The sequence below is a fragment of the Schistocerca piceifrons genome, chromosome X (genome assembly GCF_021461385.2).
Source record: "Schistocerca piceifrons isolate TAMUIC-IGC-003096 chromosome X, iqSchPice1.1, whole genome shotgun sequence".
Lineage (NCBI taxonomy): Eukaryota > Metazoa > Arthropoda > Insecta > Orthoptera > Acrididae > Schistocerca > Schistocerca piceifrons.
The window spans coordinates 208,941,526-208,960,203 of NC_060149.1; positions in this window are offsets into that span (position 1 = coordinate 208,941,526).

The following is an 18,678-nucleotide window of genomic DNA, read 5'->3' on the forward strand; positions in this document are numbered from 1 at the left end:
TAAAGTACTCCTGAATCAAACAGAGTAACTTCAGTCTTAGTTCTTCCCCTTTGCTATTTCTACAGTGTTCTCAGTCAGCTAATAAACTTTTTTGAGTTATGCAAACTGAAGCATGAGTTTCTTTGTGTAGAATTTAAGGACTTCAAGCATGGATGTACACAGCGAGGAGACAGCTGCCCCTGTCGTGTCCCGACTGCCCCTCATTTTTCCTTCCTAAAGAAATTATCTTCAAATACAAAATTAACATGCTGCCCCCACCACAGGGACAGCTGTATCAGTTTGAAGAAAGATGGAGCACGTAATGGATACTGACTAGTAGCAAGTGCAATCAGAACCATGTGTTGTTAAAATGTAAAGAAAGAACTTTATCAACACATAAAACAGACTGTACAGAAGAGTTAGATAACAGTATAAAATCTGATGTCAGAAGTGAAAATTAGATCAATAAATTGCAGACTACACAGAATCAATGCCTGTAGCAGGGAAATTAGATCTAATGTTAAATGTGATCAAATCTATTAAAAATCAAAAATCTGTTAAATAATTCATTTTTAATTATGCATTTAGGACATAAACTTAAAAATGGGGCAAAACTTTAAATTGGTTAAATACCACTTCTTCTTTCTTCAAGAGAGAGTGTGGAAACGTTCATCAAAGAAAGATAGAAAGGTGGCAATAATCAGGCCCATGTCATGTACAATTATGTAAATAAAGGGCATTCTGTTAGTAAAAGGGTGAATGGCCTTTCAGATCATGATGCACAAATTTTAACACTAGAAGGCTTTTGTACTCAAATAAACGTCACATACAATTACAAACTATGTAGGGAAGTTAATCCAACAGCAATAGTGAGTTTTTTAAACTTTGACAAGGAACAAAAGTGACAAGATGTTTATAGTGCTGATAACATAGATGACAAATATAATGCTTTCCTTAACACGTTTCTCATGCACTTTGAGAGTTGCCTTCCATTAGAACATTCTAAACGGGGTACTAGCAGAAAAAGGCAGCCTGGGTGGATGACTAGTGGGATAAGGATATCGTGCAGAACAAAGTAGGAATTATATCAAAATGTTAGAAGTAGTCATAATCAAGCTATAGTAGCCCATACAAACAGTATTGTAAGGTGCTTAAAATGTTATTAGGAAGGGACAGAATATGTGGTACACAAACAGAAAAGCTAATTCACAGGATAAAATTAAAACCATATAGTCAATTGTGAAGGAAGTGTCTGGTAAGCAGTACGAGGTCGACGATATGAAGTCAGTTTATAGTAAAAATATTTCTATTACTGATAAATCGGATATATGTACAGTATTTAACAATCAATTTCTGAGCATTGCTGGTGAATTAAATAAAAATTTAGTTTTTACAGGGGATCATATAACACTCATAGCAAATGCCTTTCCAAGATTTACGTCTGAAATACTCCTCTGTGATACAGACAAGGGGGAGATTGAGTCAATAATTAAATCACTGAAGACTAAGGACTCTGGATGTGATGGAGTGCCTAGCAGAATATTAAAGTACTGTTCATAAACATTTTATTTTTATCTATTATTACTTTTATGTTGTAATCTCAAGTACTGACACATTCCATGACCTTGGAGATTTGTTCCTCAATTTGGTCCTACAGAACTTGACGTGTAAATAAAATAAGTAAAATAAAACCAACAGAAATTCCTACAATATTTTTGAGGGTTTATTTGTCATTCATTTTTAGCAGTTATGAAACAGGCAGCTGAATTCAAACTTGCCCATTCTTATCTTGAAGATGATGCATATAAAGGTTGTTACAAAAATGCAATTTCATCTGAAAATTTCTAGAAAGTGCACAGTGTAACATTGCATGATTGGTTATTAACAGTACTAGGTTTAGAAGTATAAAACTGGAATTTCCCCATAGATGGTGCTAGCCATCAGTGTAGGACCCATTAGACCATGTCTGCAGCACCATCTGCTTCCTCTAGCAGCTGACGGCGAATGTCAACACACAGTAATCCAAGTTCTATACATTGGTATCTGTTTCAAACCTGTAAACATGTCGGTTTTTTGTGCCTATGAACTACGCTTTGTGGACGGTGTTGGTTTTCTGTTATCATTTGAAAAAAACTGCTGCAGAATTGCATTGAAAGCTTGTCAAAGTTTTTGGTGAACATGCTCTTGGGAAAATGCAGTGTTTCGAATGGTTCAAAAAATTCAAAAGTAGTGACTCTGACATGAGAAATGACGAGTGCGAGAAACCACCAAAAAAAGTTCAAAGACAATGAATTGGATGAAGATGATGCTCAAACTCAACAGGAACTTGCAAAACAATTGAATGTGATGCAGAAAGCCATTTCTCTTGGGTTGAAACCTACAGGAAAGGTGCAGAAAGTTGGAAAATGGATTCCACATGAACAGAATGAAACACAGCAAGCAATTTGGAAGACCACTTGTGAAATGCTGCTCACCAGATGCAAAAGAAAGTCATTTCTCCAACAAATAGTGACAGGTGATGAAAAATGGATATATTTTCAGAACCCTAAGCATTGTAAATCATAGGTGAATCCAGGCAAATCATCGACATCCACTGCAAGACCAAATCGCTTTGGAAAGAAGACAATGCAACATGTTTGGTGGGATGAAGAGGGTGTCATCTATTACGAGCTGCTAAAACCTGGTGGAACCATTAACACTTATTGCTAACAGCATATGATCAATTTAAATCAAGGATTACATGAAAAATGACTGGAATATGGAAAAAGCAACACAAAGTCATATTGCTCTGTGATAACGCCCCATCACATACAGCAAAACGGGTCAGGGAAATGATCGAGGCATTCATTTGGGAAATACTAGGGCATGCAGCTTATTCTCCAGACTTGGCTCCATTCAATTATCATCTATTTGTATCACTGGGACATGCTCTCACTGAACAATGCTTCAATTCATATGAAAATGGCTTGCTGACTAATTTGCTTCAAAAGAAGAATTGTTTTTGTCTTGTGACATTCATTCATAGCCTGCCGGAGAGTTGAGAGAAATGGATAAATAGCAATGGAGATTATTTTGAATAAAATATTGTTTATCAGTTTCAAACAACAGACTTGTAATTATTGCAATCAAATTTCGGTTTCATACTTCTACACATGATATATACAATCACTTACAGAGTTGGCATATCAGTAGAAAAAATACAGTACATGAAGAATTAACTGTGAGAAAGTTTTGTGCAAAATGGGTACAGCATTTCTTAAATGCTGACCAAAATAAAGTTTGTAAATTTATTTCAAAGTAATGTTTGAACAATTCTAAAAAGAATGCAACAGATGATGTGCACAAATTTTTTGAGCCTCGAGTCCACCACTTCATGTCATAAACAAAATGACAGTCAAAGCATTGAATGTAAACTGGTGGCTTTGCCCAACAACAAGAGAAATTGATTACAGTGGCTAGAAAGGTTATGGCCACCATTTTTTGTATGCAATTTCCTATTCAGTGCCCCACATAGGACAAAACAATAACTGCTGAAAAAAATATGAGACGAGAAGCATGGATTGCAAAAGAAAATTACATGTAAACTGGACAATGCATCTGCCCACAGAGATGATTTGGCAGTGGTACAACTGAGGAATTTGGAATACATCTTAGTTAATATCCATCATATTCACTAGATTGGCACCCTGTGACTTCTGTATATAAGAAATGTGTTATGGTAAGTGTTTTGAATTGAATAAACAGGTTGTGGCAGCTGTAAATTGGTGTTTCGCAGCCCTTTCAAAAGTCTTGCTTTTGTATAATATGAGGTTGTCATGGAGCTCTGCTTTAAAATATACCACAGAAAATAATTTTTATACACTGTTGAATAATATCCCCCGGTAAATCTTGCAATTTGTCCCTCTTAATACTTTGACACTGTCAAACATATCACAGACTCATAAAGTGATTAACCATCTCAATATGTATGTTTTTTGTGGGACAGATTTAGTCATTCTGTATTGTGTGTTCCATTTATCTTCTTTCTGGTGTACAATTTAAAAATCTACTGTTTATTTCATAACACATGTACTAATTTAAATAATTAATAAACTAAAACATAGAAGAAAAGCCATATAAATAACTACATATTTTAAGTTAACTAATGACAATTCACATATGACGGAAAATGCATACTTATTTCAACACATCCTATATGCTTACTCATTGACAGACCACTACGATGCATGGCTCCACCGTGCCGAAGACTTAGCTCTACAAGAAAAGGGTACTGTAACTATAGTGTTGCTTAAATGGTTGAGTATGACAAGGAATGTGAAGAGAATGTGTGGGTCAACTTTAGAAAATAACTGGTTGGGCTTCCAGTAATTCCTTCACAGTAGATATGAAGCAAACTAAAGATCTGCTAATAAGCCTGTAATACTGCTCAATTATTGTGAGACAGCAAACTGGTGGAGCTTGGGATACGTGATCGTTTGTTGTATGCCTGTGTGAGCTGTTGTTTGTCTAGTTTTATCTGTACACCTATGAAGCATATATGTAGAGGACTGAACAATAGTCTTAGTTTCTGGCCTGAAAGATTGTTCTTGAAGCTTTGTAGAATCTTCTCACAAGATGTGATGTCTTTGTTTGAATTGTTGTAAATGTATTGGGAATGGCAGCATTCGCAATGAACTAGTAATAAAATATTATGTAGCACAGTCTTGATCGAACAAAAACACTTTGATTCATATGTGGTGACTGGTTTCGACCTGATGAGGATCACCTTCGGACCTTACTCCAGTGATGATGTCTGGAGACGCTGGCACAGAGAAGCAACTGTGGGCACCACCCACTCCCATCAGTCAGTGGAATTGTCTCCACATCTCATCACTGAAGTATGATAGTGTTTTTATGTGATGAAGACTCTACTTTATTATATTTTTTTATTTGATTGAGCGTCTTCCAGTTACGATGTTTCAACATTCTTGTTACATTCTGTCACCAGTCATCATACAAGCCTATCATTTTAACCGTCTTTCTTGTATAAGCTTGATACCCTCCTTTTGTCCAAGCTTCTAAGGGTTTCTTAAATTTGAGCAGTAGTAATAAAATATTATATAGAACAGTCTTGATCACGTAAAAACACTTTTATTTGTAAGTGATGACAGCACACTACTAGAAAAAGTGAAACACCCTTAAGAACAAGGCCATTTCATTGATAAGTGATGTAAGAGGTAGTTCATCATTGCTGGAATATATGAGAACACATTCAGGTCACAATAAAGGGAGTGCAGACAGTCACATAAATACACAGTGTTACTCCCTCTGTGGTGCCCATGCAGGCATGTTTTTCATATGCAAATGATCATAAAGATGTGAAATGGCACCCTGCGATAGATTGTCCTAAGAGTCTTATGTCTTTTGTTGCACTTCGACAATGATTAGGAAGGCTCTGGAGAAAGATTAAGTTCCCGTACATGTTCAACTGCGAGAGATCTGGTGATATTGTTGGTGAGGGCAGTTTTTTTACACCATGAAGGACACGTTGCATCATGGCAGCCATATGTGGGCATACACTGCCCTGCTGAAAAAGCACAGCACCTTCCTGTCAAAGAAATGGTTGTGGCACCGGAATAACAGTCTGTGCAGTGCAGTGTAGTGTAGTGTAGTGTAGTGTAGTGTAGTGGGCACCTGTTACTTTACACTTCCCTATACTATGAAGCCCCCCTAAACTCAGTTACTGCCTGCATAGTCAAAACAGGGTGTCCACGCAGGCCTCCTCAGTGCCATCTGATAACCTATGACCATGACAGATGAAACACTACACAACTACTCCCCCAGTGCTGATTATCACAAGTCAGACATCTTACCAGTGGTATACCTATTAAATGATGATAATATTCCATGATTTACCTTTGTAAAGGAACATTTGAAGATGGAGTTTGTGGGGCGGCGGATAAGTTTGTAAAAATAATTAAATGAGTTGCTGGATATTTGCTTGCATGTTGAATCAGTTTCTGGCTTTTAGAATGTTGTTAATGCTGTCTTTCGCTGTTCTCAACACTGGCTCTCTATTTACTTTGATTCATATGTGGTGACTGGTTTCGACCTGATGAGGATCACCTTCGGACCTTACTCCAGTGATGATGTCTGGAGACGCTGGCACAGAGAAGCAACTGTGGGCACCACCCACTCCCATCAGTCAGTGGAATTGTCTCCACATCTCATCACTGAAGTATGATAGTGTTTTTATGTGATGAAGACTCTACTTTATTATATTTTTTTATTTGATTGAGCGTCTTCCAGTTACGATGTTTCAACATTCTTGTTACATTCTGTCACCAGTCATCATACAAGCCTATCATTTTAACCGTCTTTCTTGTATAAGCTTGATACCCTCCTTTTGTCCAAGCTTCTAAGGGTTTCTTAAATTTGAGCAGTAGTAATAAAATATTATATAGAACAGTCTTGATCACGTAAAAACACTTTTATTTGTAAGTGATGACAGCACACTACTAGAAAAAGTGAAACACCCTTAAGAACAAGGCCATTTCATTGATAAGTGATGTAAGAGGTAGTTCATCATTGCTGGAATATATGAGAACACATTCAGGTCACAATAAAGGGAGTGCAGACAGTCACATAAATACACAGTGTTACTCCCTCTGTGGTGCCCATGCAGGCATGTTTTTCATATGCAAATGATCATAAAGATGTGAAATGGCACCCTGCGATAGATTGTCCTAAGAGTCTTATGTCTTTTGTTGCACTTTGACAATGATTAGGAAGGCTCTGGAGAAAGATTAAGTTCCCGTACATGTTCAACTGCGAGAGATCTGGTGATATTGTTGGTGAGGGCAGTTTTTTTACACCATGAAGGACACGTTGCATCATGGCAGCCATATGTGGGCATACACTGCCCTGCTGAAAAAGCACAGCACCTTCCTGTCAAAGAAATGGTTGTGGCACCGGAATAACAGTCTGTGCAGTGCAGTGTAGTGTAGTGTAGTGTAGTGTAGTGGGCACCTGTTACTTTACACTTCCCTATACTATGAAGCCCCCCTAAACTCAGTTACTGCCTGCATAGTCAAAACAGGGTGTCCACGCAGGCCTCCTCAGTGCCATCTGATAACCTATGACCATGACAGATGAAACACTACACAACTACTCCCCCAGTGCTGATTATCACAAGTCAGACATCTTACCAGTGGTATAGCTATTAAATGATGATAATATTCCATGATTTACCTTTGTAAAGGAACATTTGAAGATGGAGTTTGTGGGGCGGCAGATAAGTTTGTAAAAATAATTAAATGAGTTGCTGGATATTTGCTTGCATGTTGAATCAGTTTCTGGCTTTTAGAATGTTGTTAATGCTGTCTTTCGCTGTTCTCAACACTGGCTCTCTATTTACTTTTTGGCACCCAGAAAGTGATTTAATAAAACATGGAACCAGTAATTAGAGATCCTAGTGCCCACTTTATCTGAGAATGTTATTATAGCTGCAGCTTATAGCTCTGAGGAATTAGGAGATTGTCCGGGATTTCTAATCAAAAACGGTTTTTCAAAATAGTTGAGTATATTCTGAAATTCACTGATAAAAAACACAAGTATCCCTACAACCTAACTAACAGAGCAGTTCAGAGTCTAATGCGCTGTTGCAACTATAAATGTCCGAATTAAATGTCAAAAGGAATGCTCGCCATAATTTGATGAAAATACTTCATCAAATGCCACGCTAAATATTTGGTAGAATGTCTGTCCCGCGACGGCACGTGAAAATACGACAATATGCAAACTGAAGCTAGATAATGAAAATCATCCCAGAATTAACACTTCACATGAAATGTTTTCATGGTTCCGCGTATCTCTAGTAACTTAATACGGCACCCGAGGCTGTTTGTAGCAGTGACACTGATGCGACGCGGCTCCCGACACAGATGGCGTGTCATTCAGCGTCTGGAGAGAACTGGGGCCTTGCTTCCTCGCGCAGCGTTCTTATATATAAAGCCGCGGTGCGGACGGCGAAGGGAACGCCTGATCAAATCGGCTCTCTCGAATAGCCGCTGGGCTAGTAACGCACCACTTCAAGTTACATAATAATTTATAGCTTCTTTTGCTGATGGCCGATGAAGCTCTTAATTTAAACGTGCATTCAGCACGCAGGTAAGTATTGATAATAAAATTTTGACGTGGCTAAGTTAAATATTTTGGGCGAGAGAATTAATTAAATTACACTGCACGCAGTAGATGAGCTCTGAACTGGCCCTTTTGAGATCCGCTATCGCTATAATTTTATAGGTATTCAAAAGAAACTTTACACATCTTCATAGTCATAGCGGACCTCCAACCTATTTAAATCTAAACATCCTAGCCTTATTTATTAGCCTACTTAATCTATCTTGCTTCCTTCAGTTTTGAGATGAAAACCAGAAAATCATGAATTTCCACTAAAATCTTAATTTGTGAAATCCAAAGTACTGTTTTTATTAAATCATTATGAAAGATGAATCTAAATATAAATTTTGAAGTCTCTAGCTCTTTTCTGTTGCGCCAATGATTTTTTCAGAAAAACGTCCAAATTTCGAAAATGGCTGAAGTTATCGAACTGATATTTAACACACATTAATTTAGCATTATTTCTGACATGCTAGAAAAGTTTTTGGTCATTTGCTTGATTTTTAAGGTATTGCGCAACATTTATGACGTCAGAGCTAGTTACAGCAGACTGGCTGGCACACAATGGAAACTGATGTGAATTTACTACAGCGTGAGTAGGCTGCTTCCCTACAAGTTCAACAGTTTTGGCTTTGTTTTACTATTTGATAGTTTGGTTCTTGTCTCAACCAGAACTGTATGGGCACCAATTTTTGTACCAATAGTCCTGTATCATTGATATATGACCAAAATTTCTGTGGGTTTTGAGATAAATTTTGTACTAATTTTCTGCTATGTATTTACACATGCCCTGCTAGTAGCTGAGCTCATTTTAATTAATATATTTCTGTCTGCTGCATGTATGGTTATGCATGGCTTAGTTTAATGCCATATGACCTGAAGCTTTGCTTTTTGACCTTCACTATTTTTAGCTTCCAAGCATTTTATGTAATTACAGTGGGTAGAAGATGGCATTAGTGTAAAGAAAACAAGACCCTTCATAAATTTATCTTCTCCCCCCAAAAAGTGTGCCTCTTGTGGTCTCACTTCCTGAGCATGGGGTACCAGGTCCTTTTCCCGGCGATGTCAGGGATTTTCACCTGCCCCGAGATGACTGGATGTTGTTGTGTTGTCTTCATAGTCTTCATTCATTCCCATTACGGTCAGAGGAAGGCAACGGAAAACCACATCCATTAGAACCTTGCCTAGTATGGCGATGCAGGTCTCCAACATCGTTCAGCTAAGCTCTGTCAAGAAGCATGGGACTTCATTTCCATCCCCCCCCCCCCCCCCCCCAAAAAAAAAGGTTTGAGTGTCCCTTCAGTCCTCTCTCAATTTTTCATGTGTAGTGATACTGATAAAAAAACAGTATTTTTCCCTTATTGAGGGGAAGAAGAAAAAGACACTCGACATTGAGAGCACCTTGAATGAGATCTAGAGTCTACATTAAAAGCACAGTTTTCACAAAATGTGGTATACTCCCCTGCAGGTCTGGGCGGTAGAATAGGCCTGAGGTATTCCTGCCTGTCTTAAGAGGCAACTAAAAGAAGTCTCACACATTTCGGCCTTTATGGGATGGTCCCCAGTACGGTTTGAACTCCATTCTTCTAAATTTTCCCAAAGGGGGAGCCAATTGGGGAAGGGCGCCGTACATGGTGCATCGTGTCCATCATGCGCTGAGACCTATTGCATCATTCATCAATGTGGATCTGTACTTCTGCCCATTCTCCAACTATTAGGTGAGGTCACCCTCCTGGGTGAGTATTTTTCCATCAACCGTGCAGTATTGTTTTTTACACTGATGATGATAATGGACTGGTTTGCTTGGTTGCACCTGATATCCAGCACGGTAGTCAGTCTGTTGTGGTGGGGCTGCCATGTACCCTGTTGGTTGTAGCCCCCTGACCACACAATGATCGATGTGCCGATGCCTGCACTGTTAACTCCCCACGTATGCCGAGGAGTTGATGTCCGTCACCCTGGGGCATTGGGACTCCCGGCAATGGCCATCCTGCCAGGTAGCCTTTGCTGCAGCTGGGTGGTGCCTGTGGGGAGGGGCCCTGCTGGAATGGGTACCATCAGGGCGGATGACACGCGATGAAGCGTAGTACACCATCTCTTGCTGGTGGTCAAACACCAGCAGTCTCTAAGCATTCACAGGCTCAATTCAATGCACAGAAGTATGACCCCAAATCATTCCCCTCCCTAGCCACACCATGGGAGGAACACCAGGCCAAGGATGGCAGTGACACTTACTCACCTCATTACCTTGTACGTTCAAGAACTGATGGGGTATCTTTCATGACGATGAAGCCTGAGTTTTTTGTTGAGCATTTAGAGGACATGTTTGGGGACGTGGTGGGCTTGTCCAAAATCAGATCTGGGTCAGTCTTGATCAAAGCTGCATCCTCTGCCCAGTCACGTATGTTACTCGCTTGAGACAAGCTGGGGTATGTCTCTGTAACCATCACGCCCCATAAGAGCTTAAATATTTCACAGGGACCCTCTTTTGCAGTCTGCCGACGAGTTGCGCCCCAATTTAGAGCGGCGAGGTGTACATTTTGTTCGGCGTGTCCATTGGGGTGCAAGGGATAATCAGCTTGTCACCGGTGCTTTCATCTTCGCCTTCAAGGGTGATACATTACCTGAGAAACTCAAGGTGATGGTCTTCTGCTGTGATGTAAAGCCCTATATCCCTCCCCCAATGTCATGCTTTAAATGATGGAAGTTTGGCCATGTGTCTTCCTGCTGTACTTCCAGCGTCAAATGTCGAGATTGTGGATGCCCTTCACATTCCAATACTCAATGTGCCTCACCTCTCAGATGTGTCAACTGCAGAGAGCACCATACACCTTGCTCTCCTGACTACAGGATTCTCCAGAAAGAAAGGGAAATCATGGAGTACAAGACCCTGGACCAACTGACGTACACTGAGGCTAAGAGGAAATTTGAACACCTACATCCTGTATGTATGACATCATCTTACACCGCCACTACAACAGTTCTAGCCTGATCAGCTCCGCCAACCCCAGTCACCTCTCAGAGCCAGAAGACTACATCTCCCCCTTGGTGGTGGGGGGCATTTCCCTTCCTGTTGCTCTTGCACCACCACCTTTGGGAGCAACCCCCCCCCCCCCCCCCCCAAATCATCAGGGGGATATCAGTCCCTACTTCTGAGCTGGAAAAGTGTAAGTCTTCTTTGGCTCCTCTTGCTAGGAAGGGGTCTCTTGGGTCACTCACTTTTCAGGTTTCTGCTAGTGGGAAAGATGACACCCGCCAATAGCTGAAGAACCCAAAAGCAGCTGGTTGTAGGGATTCATGCTCATCCTCAGTCCCGGAGACTGAATCAGTGAAGTCCTCCCAGCCAGGGAAACCGAAGGAGCAGCGAAATAAATCCAAAAAGAAAGTCCCCAAGACCAAGGGAATTGCGGTGGCACCCACACCACCGCTACCTACAAGTTCTGCATCTGCAGATGTGGTGGAGATTCTGGCGTCCGCTGAGGACCTAAATCTCGCCGGACCCTCAGACACAATGGATATAGACTGCTCAGGCAATATGTCGGTGGCAGCAGGTGACCCTGAGGCATAAACTGTCTCATTGAATGTTTCATGCCTTCCCAGTCTCACGATGATGTCATCCTCCAGTTGAACTGTGGTGGCTTTTTCCACTGCCTAAGCTCGGCAAATGTTAAGCTTTACACCTGCTTCCTTCATTGCCCTCCAGGAAACCTGGGTCAGTTGAACTGTGGTGGCTTTTTCCACTGCCTAAGCTCGGCAAATGTTAAGCTTTACACCTGCTTCCTTCATTGCCCTCCAGGAAACCTGGGTCCAGGCAATGCGGACTCTGCCATCTGCAGCCATAAGGGATACTACAGGAACTGTAGTGACTGTAATCAAGTGTCAGGTGGAGTTTGCGTTTATGTCCTAAACTCAGTCTGTAGTGAACCTGTGCCCCTTCAAACCCCTCTTGAAGCTGTGGCTGTCAGCATAAGGACGACACAGGAAATAACTGTCTGCAATGTGTAACTTCTTCCAGATGGTGCAGTATCCCAGTATGTATTAATTGCACTGATTGATCAACTCCCTAAACCTTTCCTAATTTTGGAAGATTTTAACACCCACAACCCCTTGTGGGATGCCACTGTGCTTACTGGCTGTGTCACAGATGTCGAAACTTTACTGTCTCAGTTTGACCTCTGCCTCTTACATACTGGGGCCACCACACATTTCAATGTGGCTGATGGTAGTTACTCAGCCATTGATTTATCAATCTGCAGCCCACAACTTCTCCCATCTGTCCACTGGAGAGCACATGATGACTTGTGTGGTAGTGACCACTTCCCCATCTTCCTGTCACTCCCCGGCGTCAAGCCCATGGACACCTGTCCAGATGGGCTTTAAACAAGGTGTAAAGGGAGTCTTTCAACCTCTGCTTTCACCGTTGAATCTCCTCCACACAGGAACATCAATGTGATGGTTGAGCAGGTGACTACAACAACCGTTTCTGTGGCAGAAAACATGATCCCTCGCTCTTTAGGGTGCCCCAGTGAAAGGCAGTCTCTTGGTGGTCGCTGGAAGTCGCTGAAGCAATTAAGGAGTGTCAGCAAGCTCTACAGAGGCACCCTCCCTGGAGCACCTCACAGCCTTCAAACGGCCCCGTGCCTGCATTCGCCAACTTGTCAAACGATAGGAAGCAGGAGTGTTGGGAGAGATACATCTCGACCATTGTGTGCCGTATGTCACCATCCCAAGTCTGGGCAAGGATCAAACGTGTTTTTGGGTATCAGACCCCAACAGATGTCCCCGGTATTAACATAAATGGCGTGTTATCTACTGACGCAATAGCGATTGCCGAGCACTTTGCTGAGCACTATGCTTGAGCCTCCACCTCAGAGAATTCCCCCAGCCTTTCGCACTTTCCAACGGCGGCTGGAAGGGAAAGTCCTCTCGTTCACTACACGCCACAGTGAATCCTATAACGTCACATTTACAGAGTGAGAGCTCCTCAGTGTCCTTGCACATTGCCCTGACACAGCTCCTGGGCCAGATCGGATCCACAGGCAGATGATTAAACATCTCTCACCTGACTACAAGCGACATCATCTTGTCATCTTCAACCAGATCTGGTGCGATGGCATCTTCCCATCGCAATGGCGGTAGAGCACCATTATTCCGGTGCTCAAACCCTGTAAAAAACCGCTTGATGTGGATAGCTATTGGCTCATCAGGCTCACCAATGTTTTTTGTAAGCTGCTGGAATGTATGGTGTGTCAGCAGTTGGGTTGGGTCGGGTAGAGTCCTGGAGTCACGTGGCCTACTGGCTCCATGTCAGGTCGGCTTCCGCCAGGGTCGCCCTACCACTGATAATCTTGTGTCCCTCGAGTCTGCCATCCGAACAGCCTTTTCCAGATGCCAACATCTGGTTGCCGCCTTTTTTACTTTACGAAAAGCATACGACATGACCTGTCGACATCATATCTTTGCCACATTATATGAGTAGGGTCTCCGAGGTCCACTCCCGATTTTTATCCAAAATTTCCTGTCATTTCATACTTTCCGTGTTCAAGTTGGTGCCCCCCCCCCCCCCCCCCCCCCCAGTTCCCCCCGTATCCAGGAGAATGGGGTCCCGCAGTGGCCATTAATGGTTTAGCAGCAGCTGTAGGGCCGTCCGTCTCACCTTCTCTGTATGCAGACGACTTCTGCATTTCATACTGCTCCACCAGTACTGCAGTACTGGTGTTGCTGAGCAGCGCTAACAGAGAGCCATCCACAAAGTGCAGTCATGGGCTCTAGCCTACGGCTTCCAGTTTTCGGTCAAAAAGTTGTGTGTTATGCACTTCTGTCGGCGTCGTACCGTTCATCCAGAACCAGAACTTTACCTTAATGATGATCCACTCACTGTAGTGGAGATTTTCAACCCGATTGACTTGGCCACCTCACCTTGGTCGGTTTAAGCAGAAGTGCTGGCAGCACCTCAATGCCCTCCACTGCCTGAGCAATACCAATGGGTGCAAATCGCTCTATGCTGCTGCACCTCTACATAGCCCTTGTTAAATCCTGCCTTGACTATGGGAGTCCAGTTTATGGTTTGGCAGCGCCCTCAGCATTGCATTTACTCAATTCAGTGCACCACTGTGGTGTTCGCCTAGCAACAGGAGCTTCTGGGATGAGTTTGGTGACCAGCATCCTTGTGGAGGTCAGAGTCTCTCCATTGCAGGTTGGGCGTGCACAAACACTGGCCAGTTACACTGCACACGTTTGTTTGTAGTTCTGTGCATCCGAATCACTGTCCCCTTTTCCCACCCACGGCGGTTCATCTCCCGCATTGGCGGCCCAGGTCAGGGCTTCCAATTGCAGTTCGTGTCCGATCCCTTCTTTCTGAACTGGAGTTCTTGCCTTTATCACCTATACTTGAGGTCCATTCATGTACACCTCCATGGTGTACAACTAAGCCACGGCTTTGCCTGGACCTTTCACATGGCCGTAAGGACTCCGTTAACCCTGCGGCTCTCCACTGCCACTTCCTCTCGATTCTTGCCAAGTAATGAAGCCACAAAGTAGTTTACACCGGCGGCTCGGTGGCTGATGGTTACGTCGGTATTGCGTATGTCCATGGAGGACATATTGAACAAAATTCCTTGTCCGATGGCTGCAGTGTTTTCACTGCAGAGCTGGTGGCTATATCTTGTGCTCTTGAGCACATCGTTTCATGCACTGGGGAGGCGTTTCTTCTGTGTACTGACTCCTTGAGCAGCCTACAAGCTATTGACTAGTGCTACCCTCGTCATCCATCCTTTGGTAGCGACCATCCAGGAGTCCATCTATGCCCTAGAACAGTCTGGTCATTCAGTGGTGTTTGTCTGGACCTCAGGGCATATCCGAATCCCAGTCAACAAACTTGCCAACAGGCTGGCCAAGCAGGCTAAGCAGAAACCATTTATGGAGATCGGCTTCTCTGCAACTGACCTGCATTCAACACTATGCCTCAAGGTTTTATGCCTTTGGAAGCCGAAATGGCATAACCTCTTCACGCCCAACAAACTGCGTGCAATTAAGGAGACTACAAATGTGTGGCAGTCCTCAATGCAGGCCTCTCACAGGGACTCTGTAGTTCTCTGCCGGCTCTGCATTGGCAACACTTGGGTGGCACATGGCTACCACCTGCGCCGTAATGACCCACCTCAGTGTCAGTGTGGTGCCCGGCTGACAGTGGCCTGTATCTTGGTGAGCTGTCCTCCTTTGGCTGCCCTGTGACAGACTCTTCAGTTACCAGACTCGTTGCCATTAATTCTAGCTGAAAACTCCTCATCGGCTAACTCGGTAGTACCTTTTATAGGTGTCGGTGGGTTTTATCATTCTGTATAAGTTTTAGTGCATGCCCTTTGTGTTCTCCACTATAATGCTTTTTTGGTGGATATTTTAATGTGTCGCAGAGTGGCTGGCTTTTCCTTTTTATTCTCATGGTCGGCCAGTCATGGTCATCTACTCTCTTGTTTTACCCCTTCTACCAGTTTCTTACTTCTCTCTGTGGTTTTCTTTTCCTGTTTTGTCCATAGTAGTGTTGGTTGTCCTTCTGTCATTCTTCCTTTCTCCTGTTGTTGTGCTGTATGTTCCTTACTTTTCTTCTTTCTCTTTTGTAATTATTTTACCGGGAACAACTGACCAATGACCTTGGCACCCTTTTAAACCAACCAACCAAATGTGGTATACGAGTTCCATGGTTTTCCATTTGAATGAGAATCCTGCCCATGGAATTTTGAATATACGATGTATTAGCTAGTTAGGTTCATGTTCCATGGATCACTTATATTTAGGGTATATACGCGGACAAGGAAAAAAAATTCCCGGATGTTTCCCGGGTCTCCCAGTTAAAAATACATTTTCTCCCGGGTGAAAATACACTTTTTCCGTGTTAAGTGACTGTATACTTTCCGTCGTAACTGTAAAACTTGTCAGTTCTTTAAATGGATATGGTTTTATACAGCAGTGTAGAATTTCTCGGCACTCTAGAGAATGAAACTCAGGGGGAAAAAACACGTTTTGGAAAGATCTTTGATGTGCAGCAACATGTACGCTGCATATTTTTGTATTACAAAAGTATAAATTCGAATTACACCAACAGAAAAAGTTAATGGTTCAAGTTAATATACATAGCGACGCTACCAGAAAATCAAAGTTTCGCATATTATATTTGTCTCGAAGATTAATAAGCTACACGAGAAGCTAAGCTTTCACATATAATGTTGATCTGTTTAGTGCATGTTACACTTTAAGATACATCACACAAATATGCATATAAAATTTTTAATAGCGATATAAATCTCTTATTTTATGGGCTCTAAATTCTTCTAAGTGGCTCGTAATTAAAGAGTTGATTTTTAAACGAGAGCAAACGCTCTGTGATTTAAGACATTCTTGCACATAGTTCATCTTGCATAAAAGGAAATTTACTTTGAAAATAACTCTTTTCAAACCACAATTCGCAATATTTTCCTGCGACCTGTTAGAAATAGAGTCATTTCAGCAGTTGCCAGAGAGCGCCAGATAAGAGGTGTCACCGCGCTTGCGCAACTACGGTGACGTAGGAAGCCCGTATGTTCGTACGTGTAAAACATTAAAGATCTTACTTACATTATGTCATAAAAGATATAACACGGCAGAGGATACTCCAAGAGCGATGGAATTTCGTAAAACATACTAAAATGCGTAGTTCGCCTTAAAGCGCACATTCGTATGCCTCGACCTGATATTAAGCTTTTCGGTGTGGTTTTCAGGACGAAAATTTTCTTGGAGTTCCAGTACTATATTATCTCATGTTTGGTTCTTTATTATGGCATAATGCCATACGTGCTAGAAGATGAAAACACGCACTTGACATGCAGCAAACAGTTGAAACTAGCCAATAGTGTGGAATTAAACTTTTCATTCAAATAAATTTACTGCCTCAGCAGGGAAACTTAATAAATGCAGAATTTCTCTAGCAAACCGACAAAAATAACTTTACTGCTCTGCAAGTCAATTAATGCTTGACTGTCAGAAAGGTACAAATAAAATTAAATCTGAAACTAGTAACATATTTTAACCTTCTGTAATTATGAGAATGTATTTTTATTCATTTCATAGCTCCCATCCACAGAAATCTGTCTTGAATTCATTTGATGTGAGAGCAGTAAACGAAGAGGAAACAGAAAAATCACTAACACACGGGTCACGTGGAGACAAGGCCCCCGCCCCCCTGCCCCCCCCCCCCTTCCCCTCCCCGAACTATAACTCAGACTGCTCTGCGCATCAGAATATCGGAAAAATTTACAAAAAACTACTTTTCAAAAATAAGTTCATTTTGTAGCACACATCTTTCTGAAGAGTCTGAGACATAGAACATATATCTTCGAGGAGATGCAAGACATGTTATTTGGTCTTAAGTGTGCTGAACTGCAGTGCCAAACCTCTTCAAACAACAGTCTTATACCGCTCATCACTGTATTTTGCTCTGTGGAACTCAAACGTGTATATTTTGTAATGGATGCCATCAAACTATTTCAGGACAGGACAGTCGACCGATTTGACATCCTGCCCCTTTTAAAAATGAAAGAATAAACAAAAAAAATTGCAATTAAAACTGGATGGGTTTATTTGTAACCGGGAGAACAAGAACTCTTCAGAAAATCTTGACTCCTAATTGCCTGTTAGCTAATAACTTGCTCTTCTGTGTGACATAAAATTAAATATAGGGTCCCTAAAACCAGTAAAGACAAGCTACAGGCAAGACAGTACACATTTCATCAATCCTTAGGTCCTAGCGATTTTTCTCTCTAATCTTGCTACAGCTTTACATGGCGTGCTTTCCTTCCTGCGAAAGAACTATTACCTCATCAAAGTTCGTCAAACGTTTTGCTACATGAAAAATGGAAATGTCTTCGTCTAATACTGAAAAAGCTGTTAATAAAAATAGCACCCACGACTGGCGTGGTTTCTCGATCCGATTACGTCTATTTTGTCACTGTGTGCTGGACAAAACAAAATAGGATTCTCTAATATTGCAGCAATAATAGGCTACCACACACCAAATAAGCGACACTGTTTTGGCAATAATGATCATTTTTATAGTACGACAATATAGTTCACGAAGTACAAATACGAAATACCTATTTGGCCTACTACAATAAAAAAGCTTTATGTTAGGAAATAGTTTCACATTTCATTCATATGCTTCAGTTTCTCATGCACGAGACTGAAAAGTAGTAGAACGAAATTTTCGTATAAATTTGGAATCGTCATATTCTCCCAGAATTTGTGAGATGTCCCCGTTTCTTCTCCTTTCTCGTTCTAACAATCAATCTTGTCATCACTAATTCTGTAACTATTCCTACCACTGTCAAAACTCATTCTCCGGTTAACTTTAACAACCCTGCGACAGTCACCGGTTTAGTTATCCAGCGATTATTCTCCGGTTAGGTGTTATTACATGTTCGTACAATGCATTTTCCTCGCTGCTCCCAGAATGGAACTTAAACGGCTGCTAGCCGGGGACTACAACTGGCCCTGTTTAAGTGTAGCAAT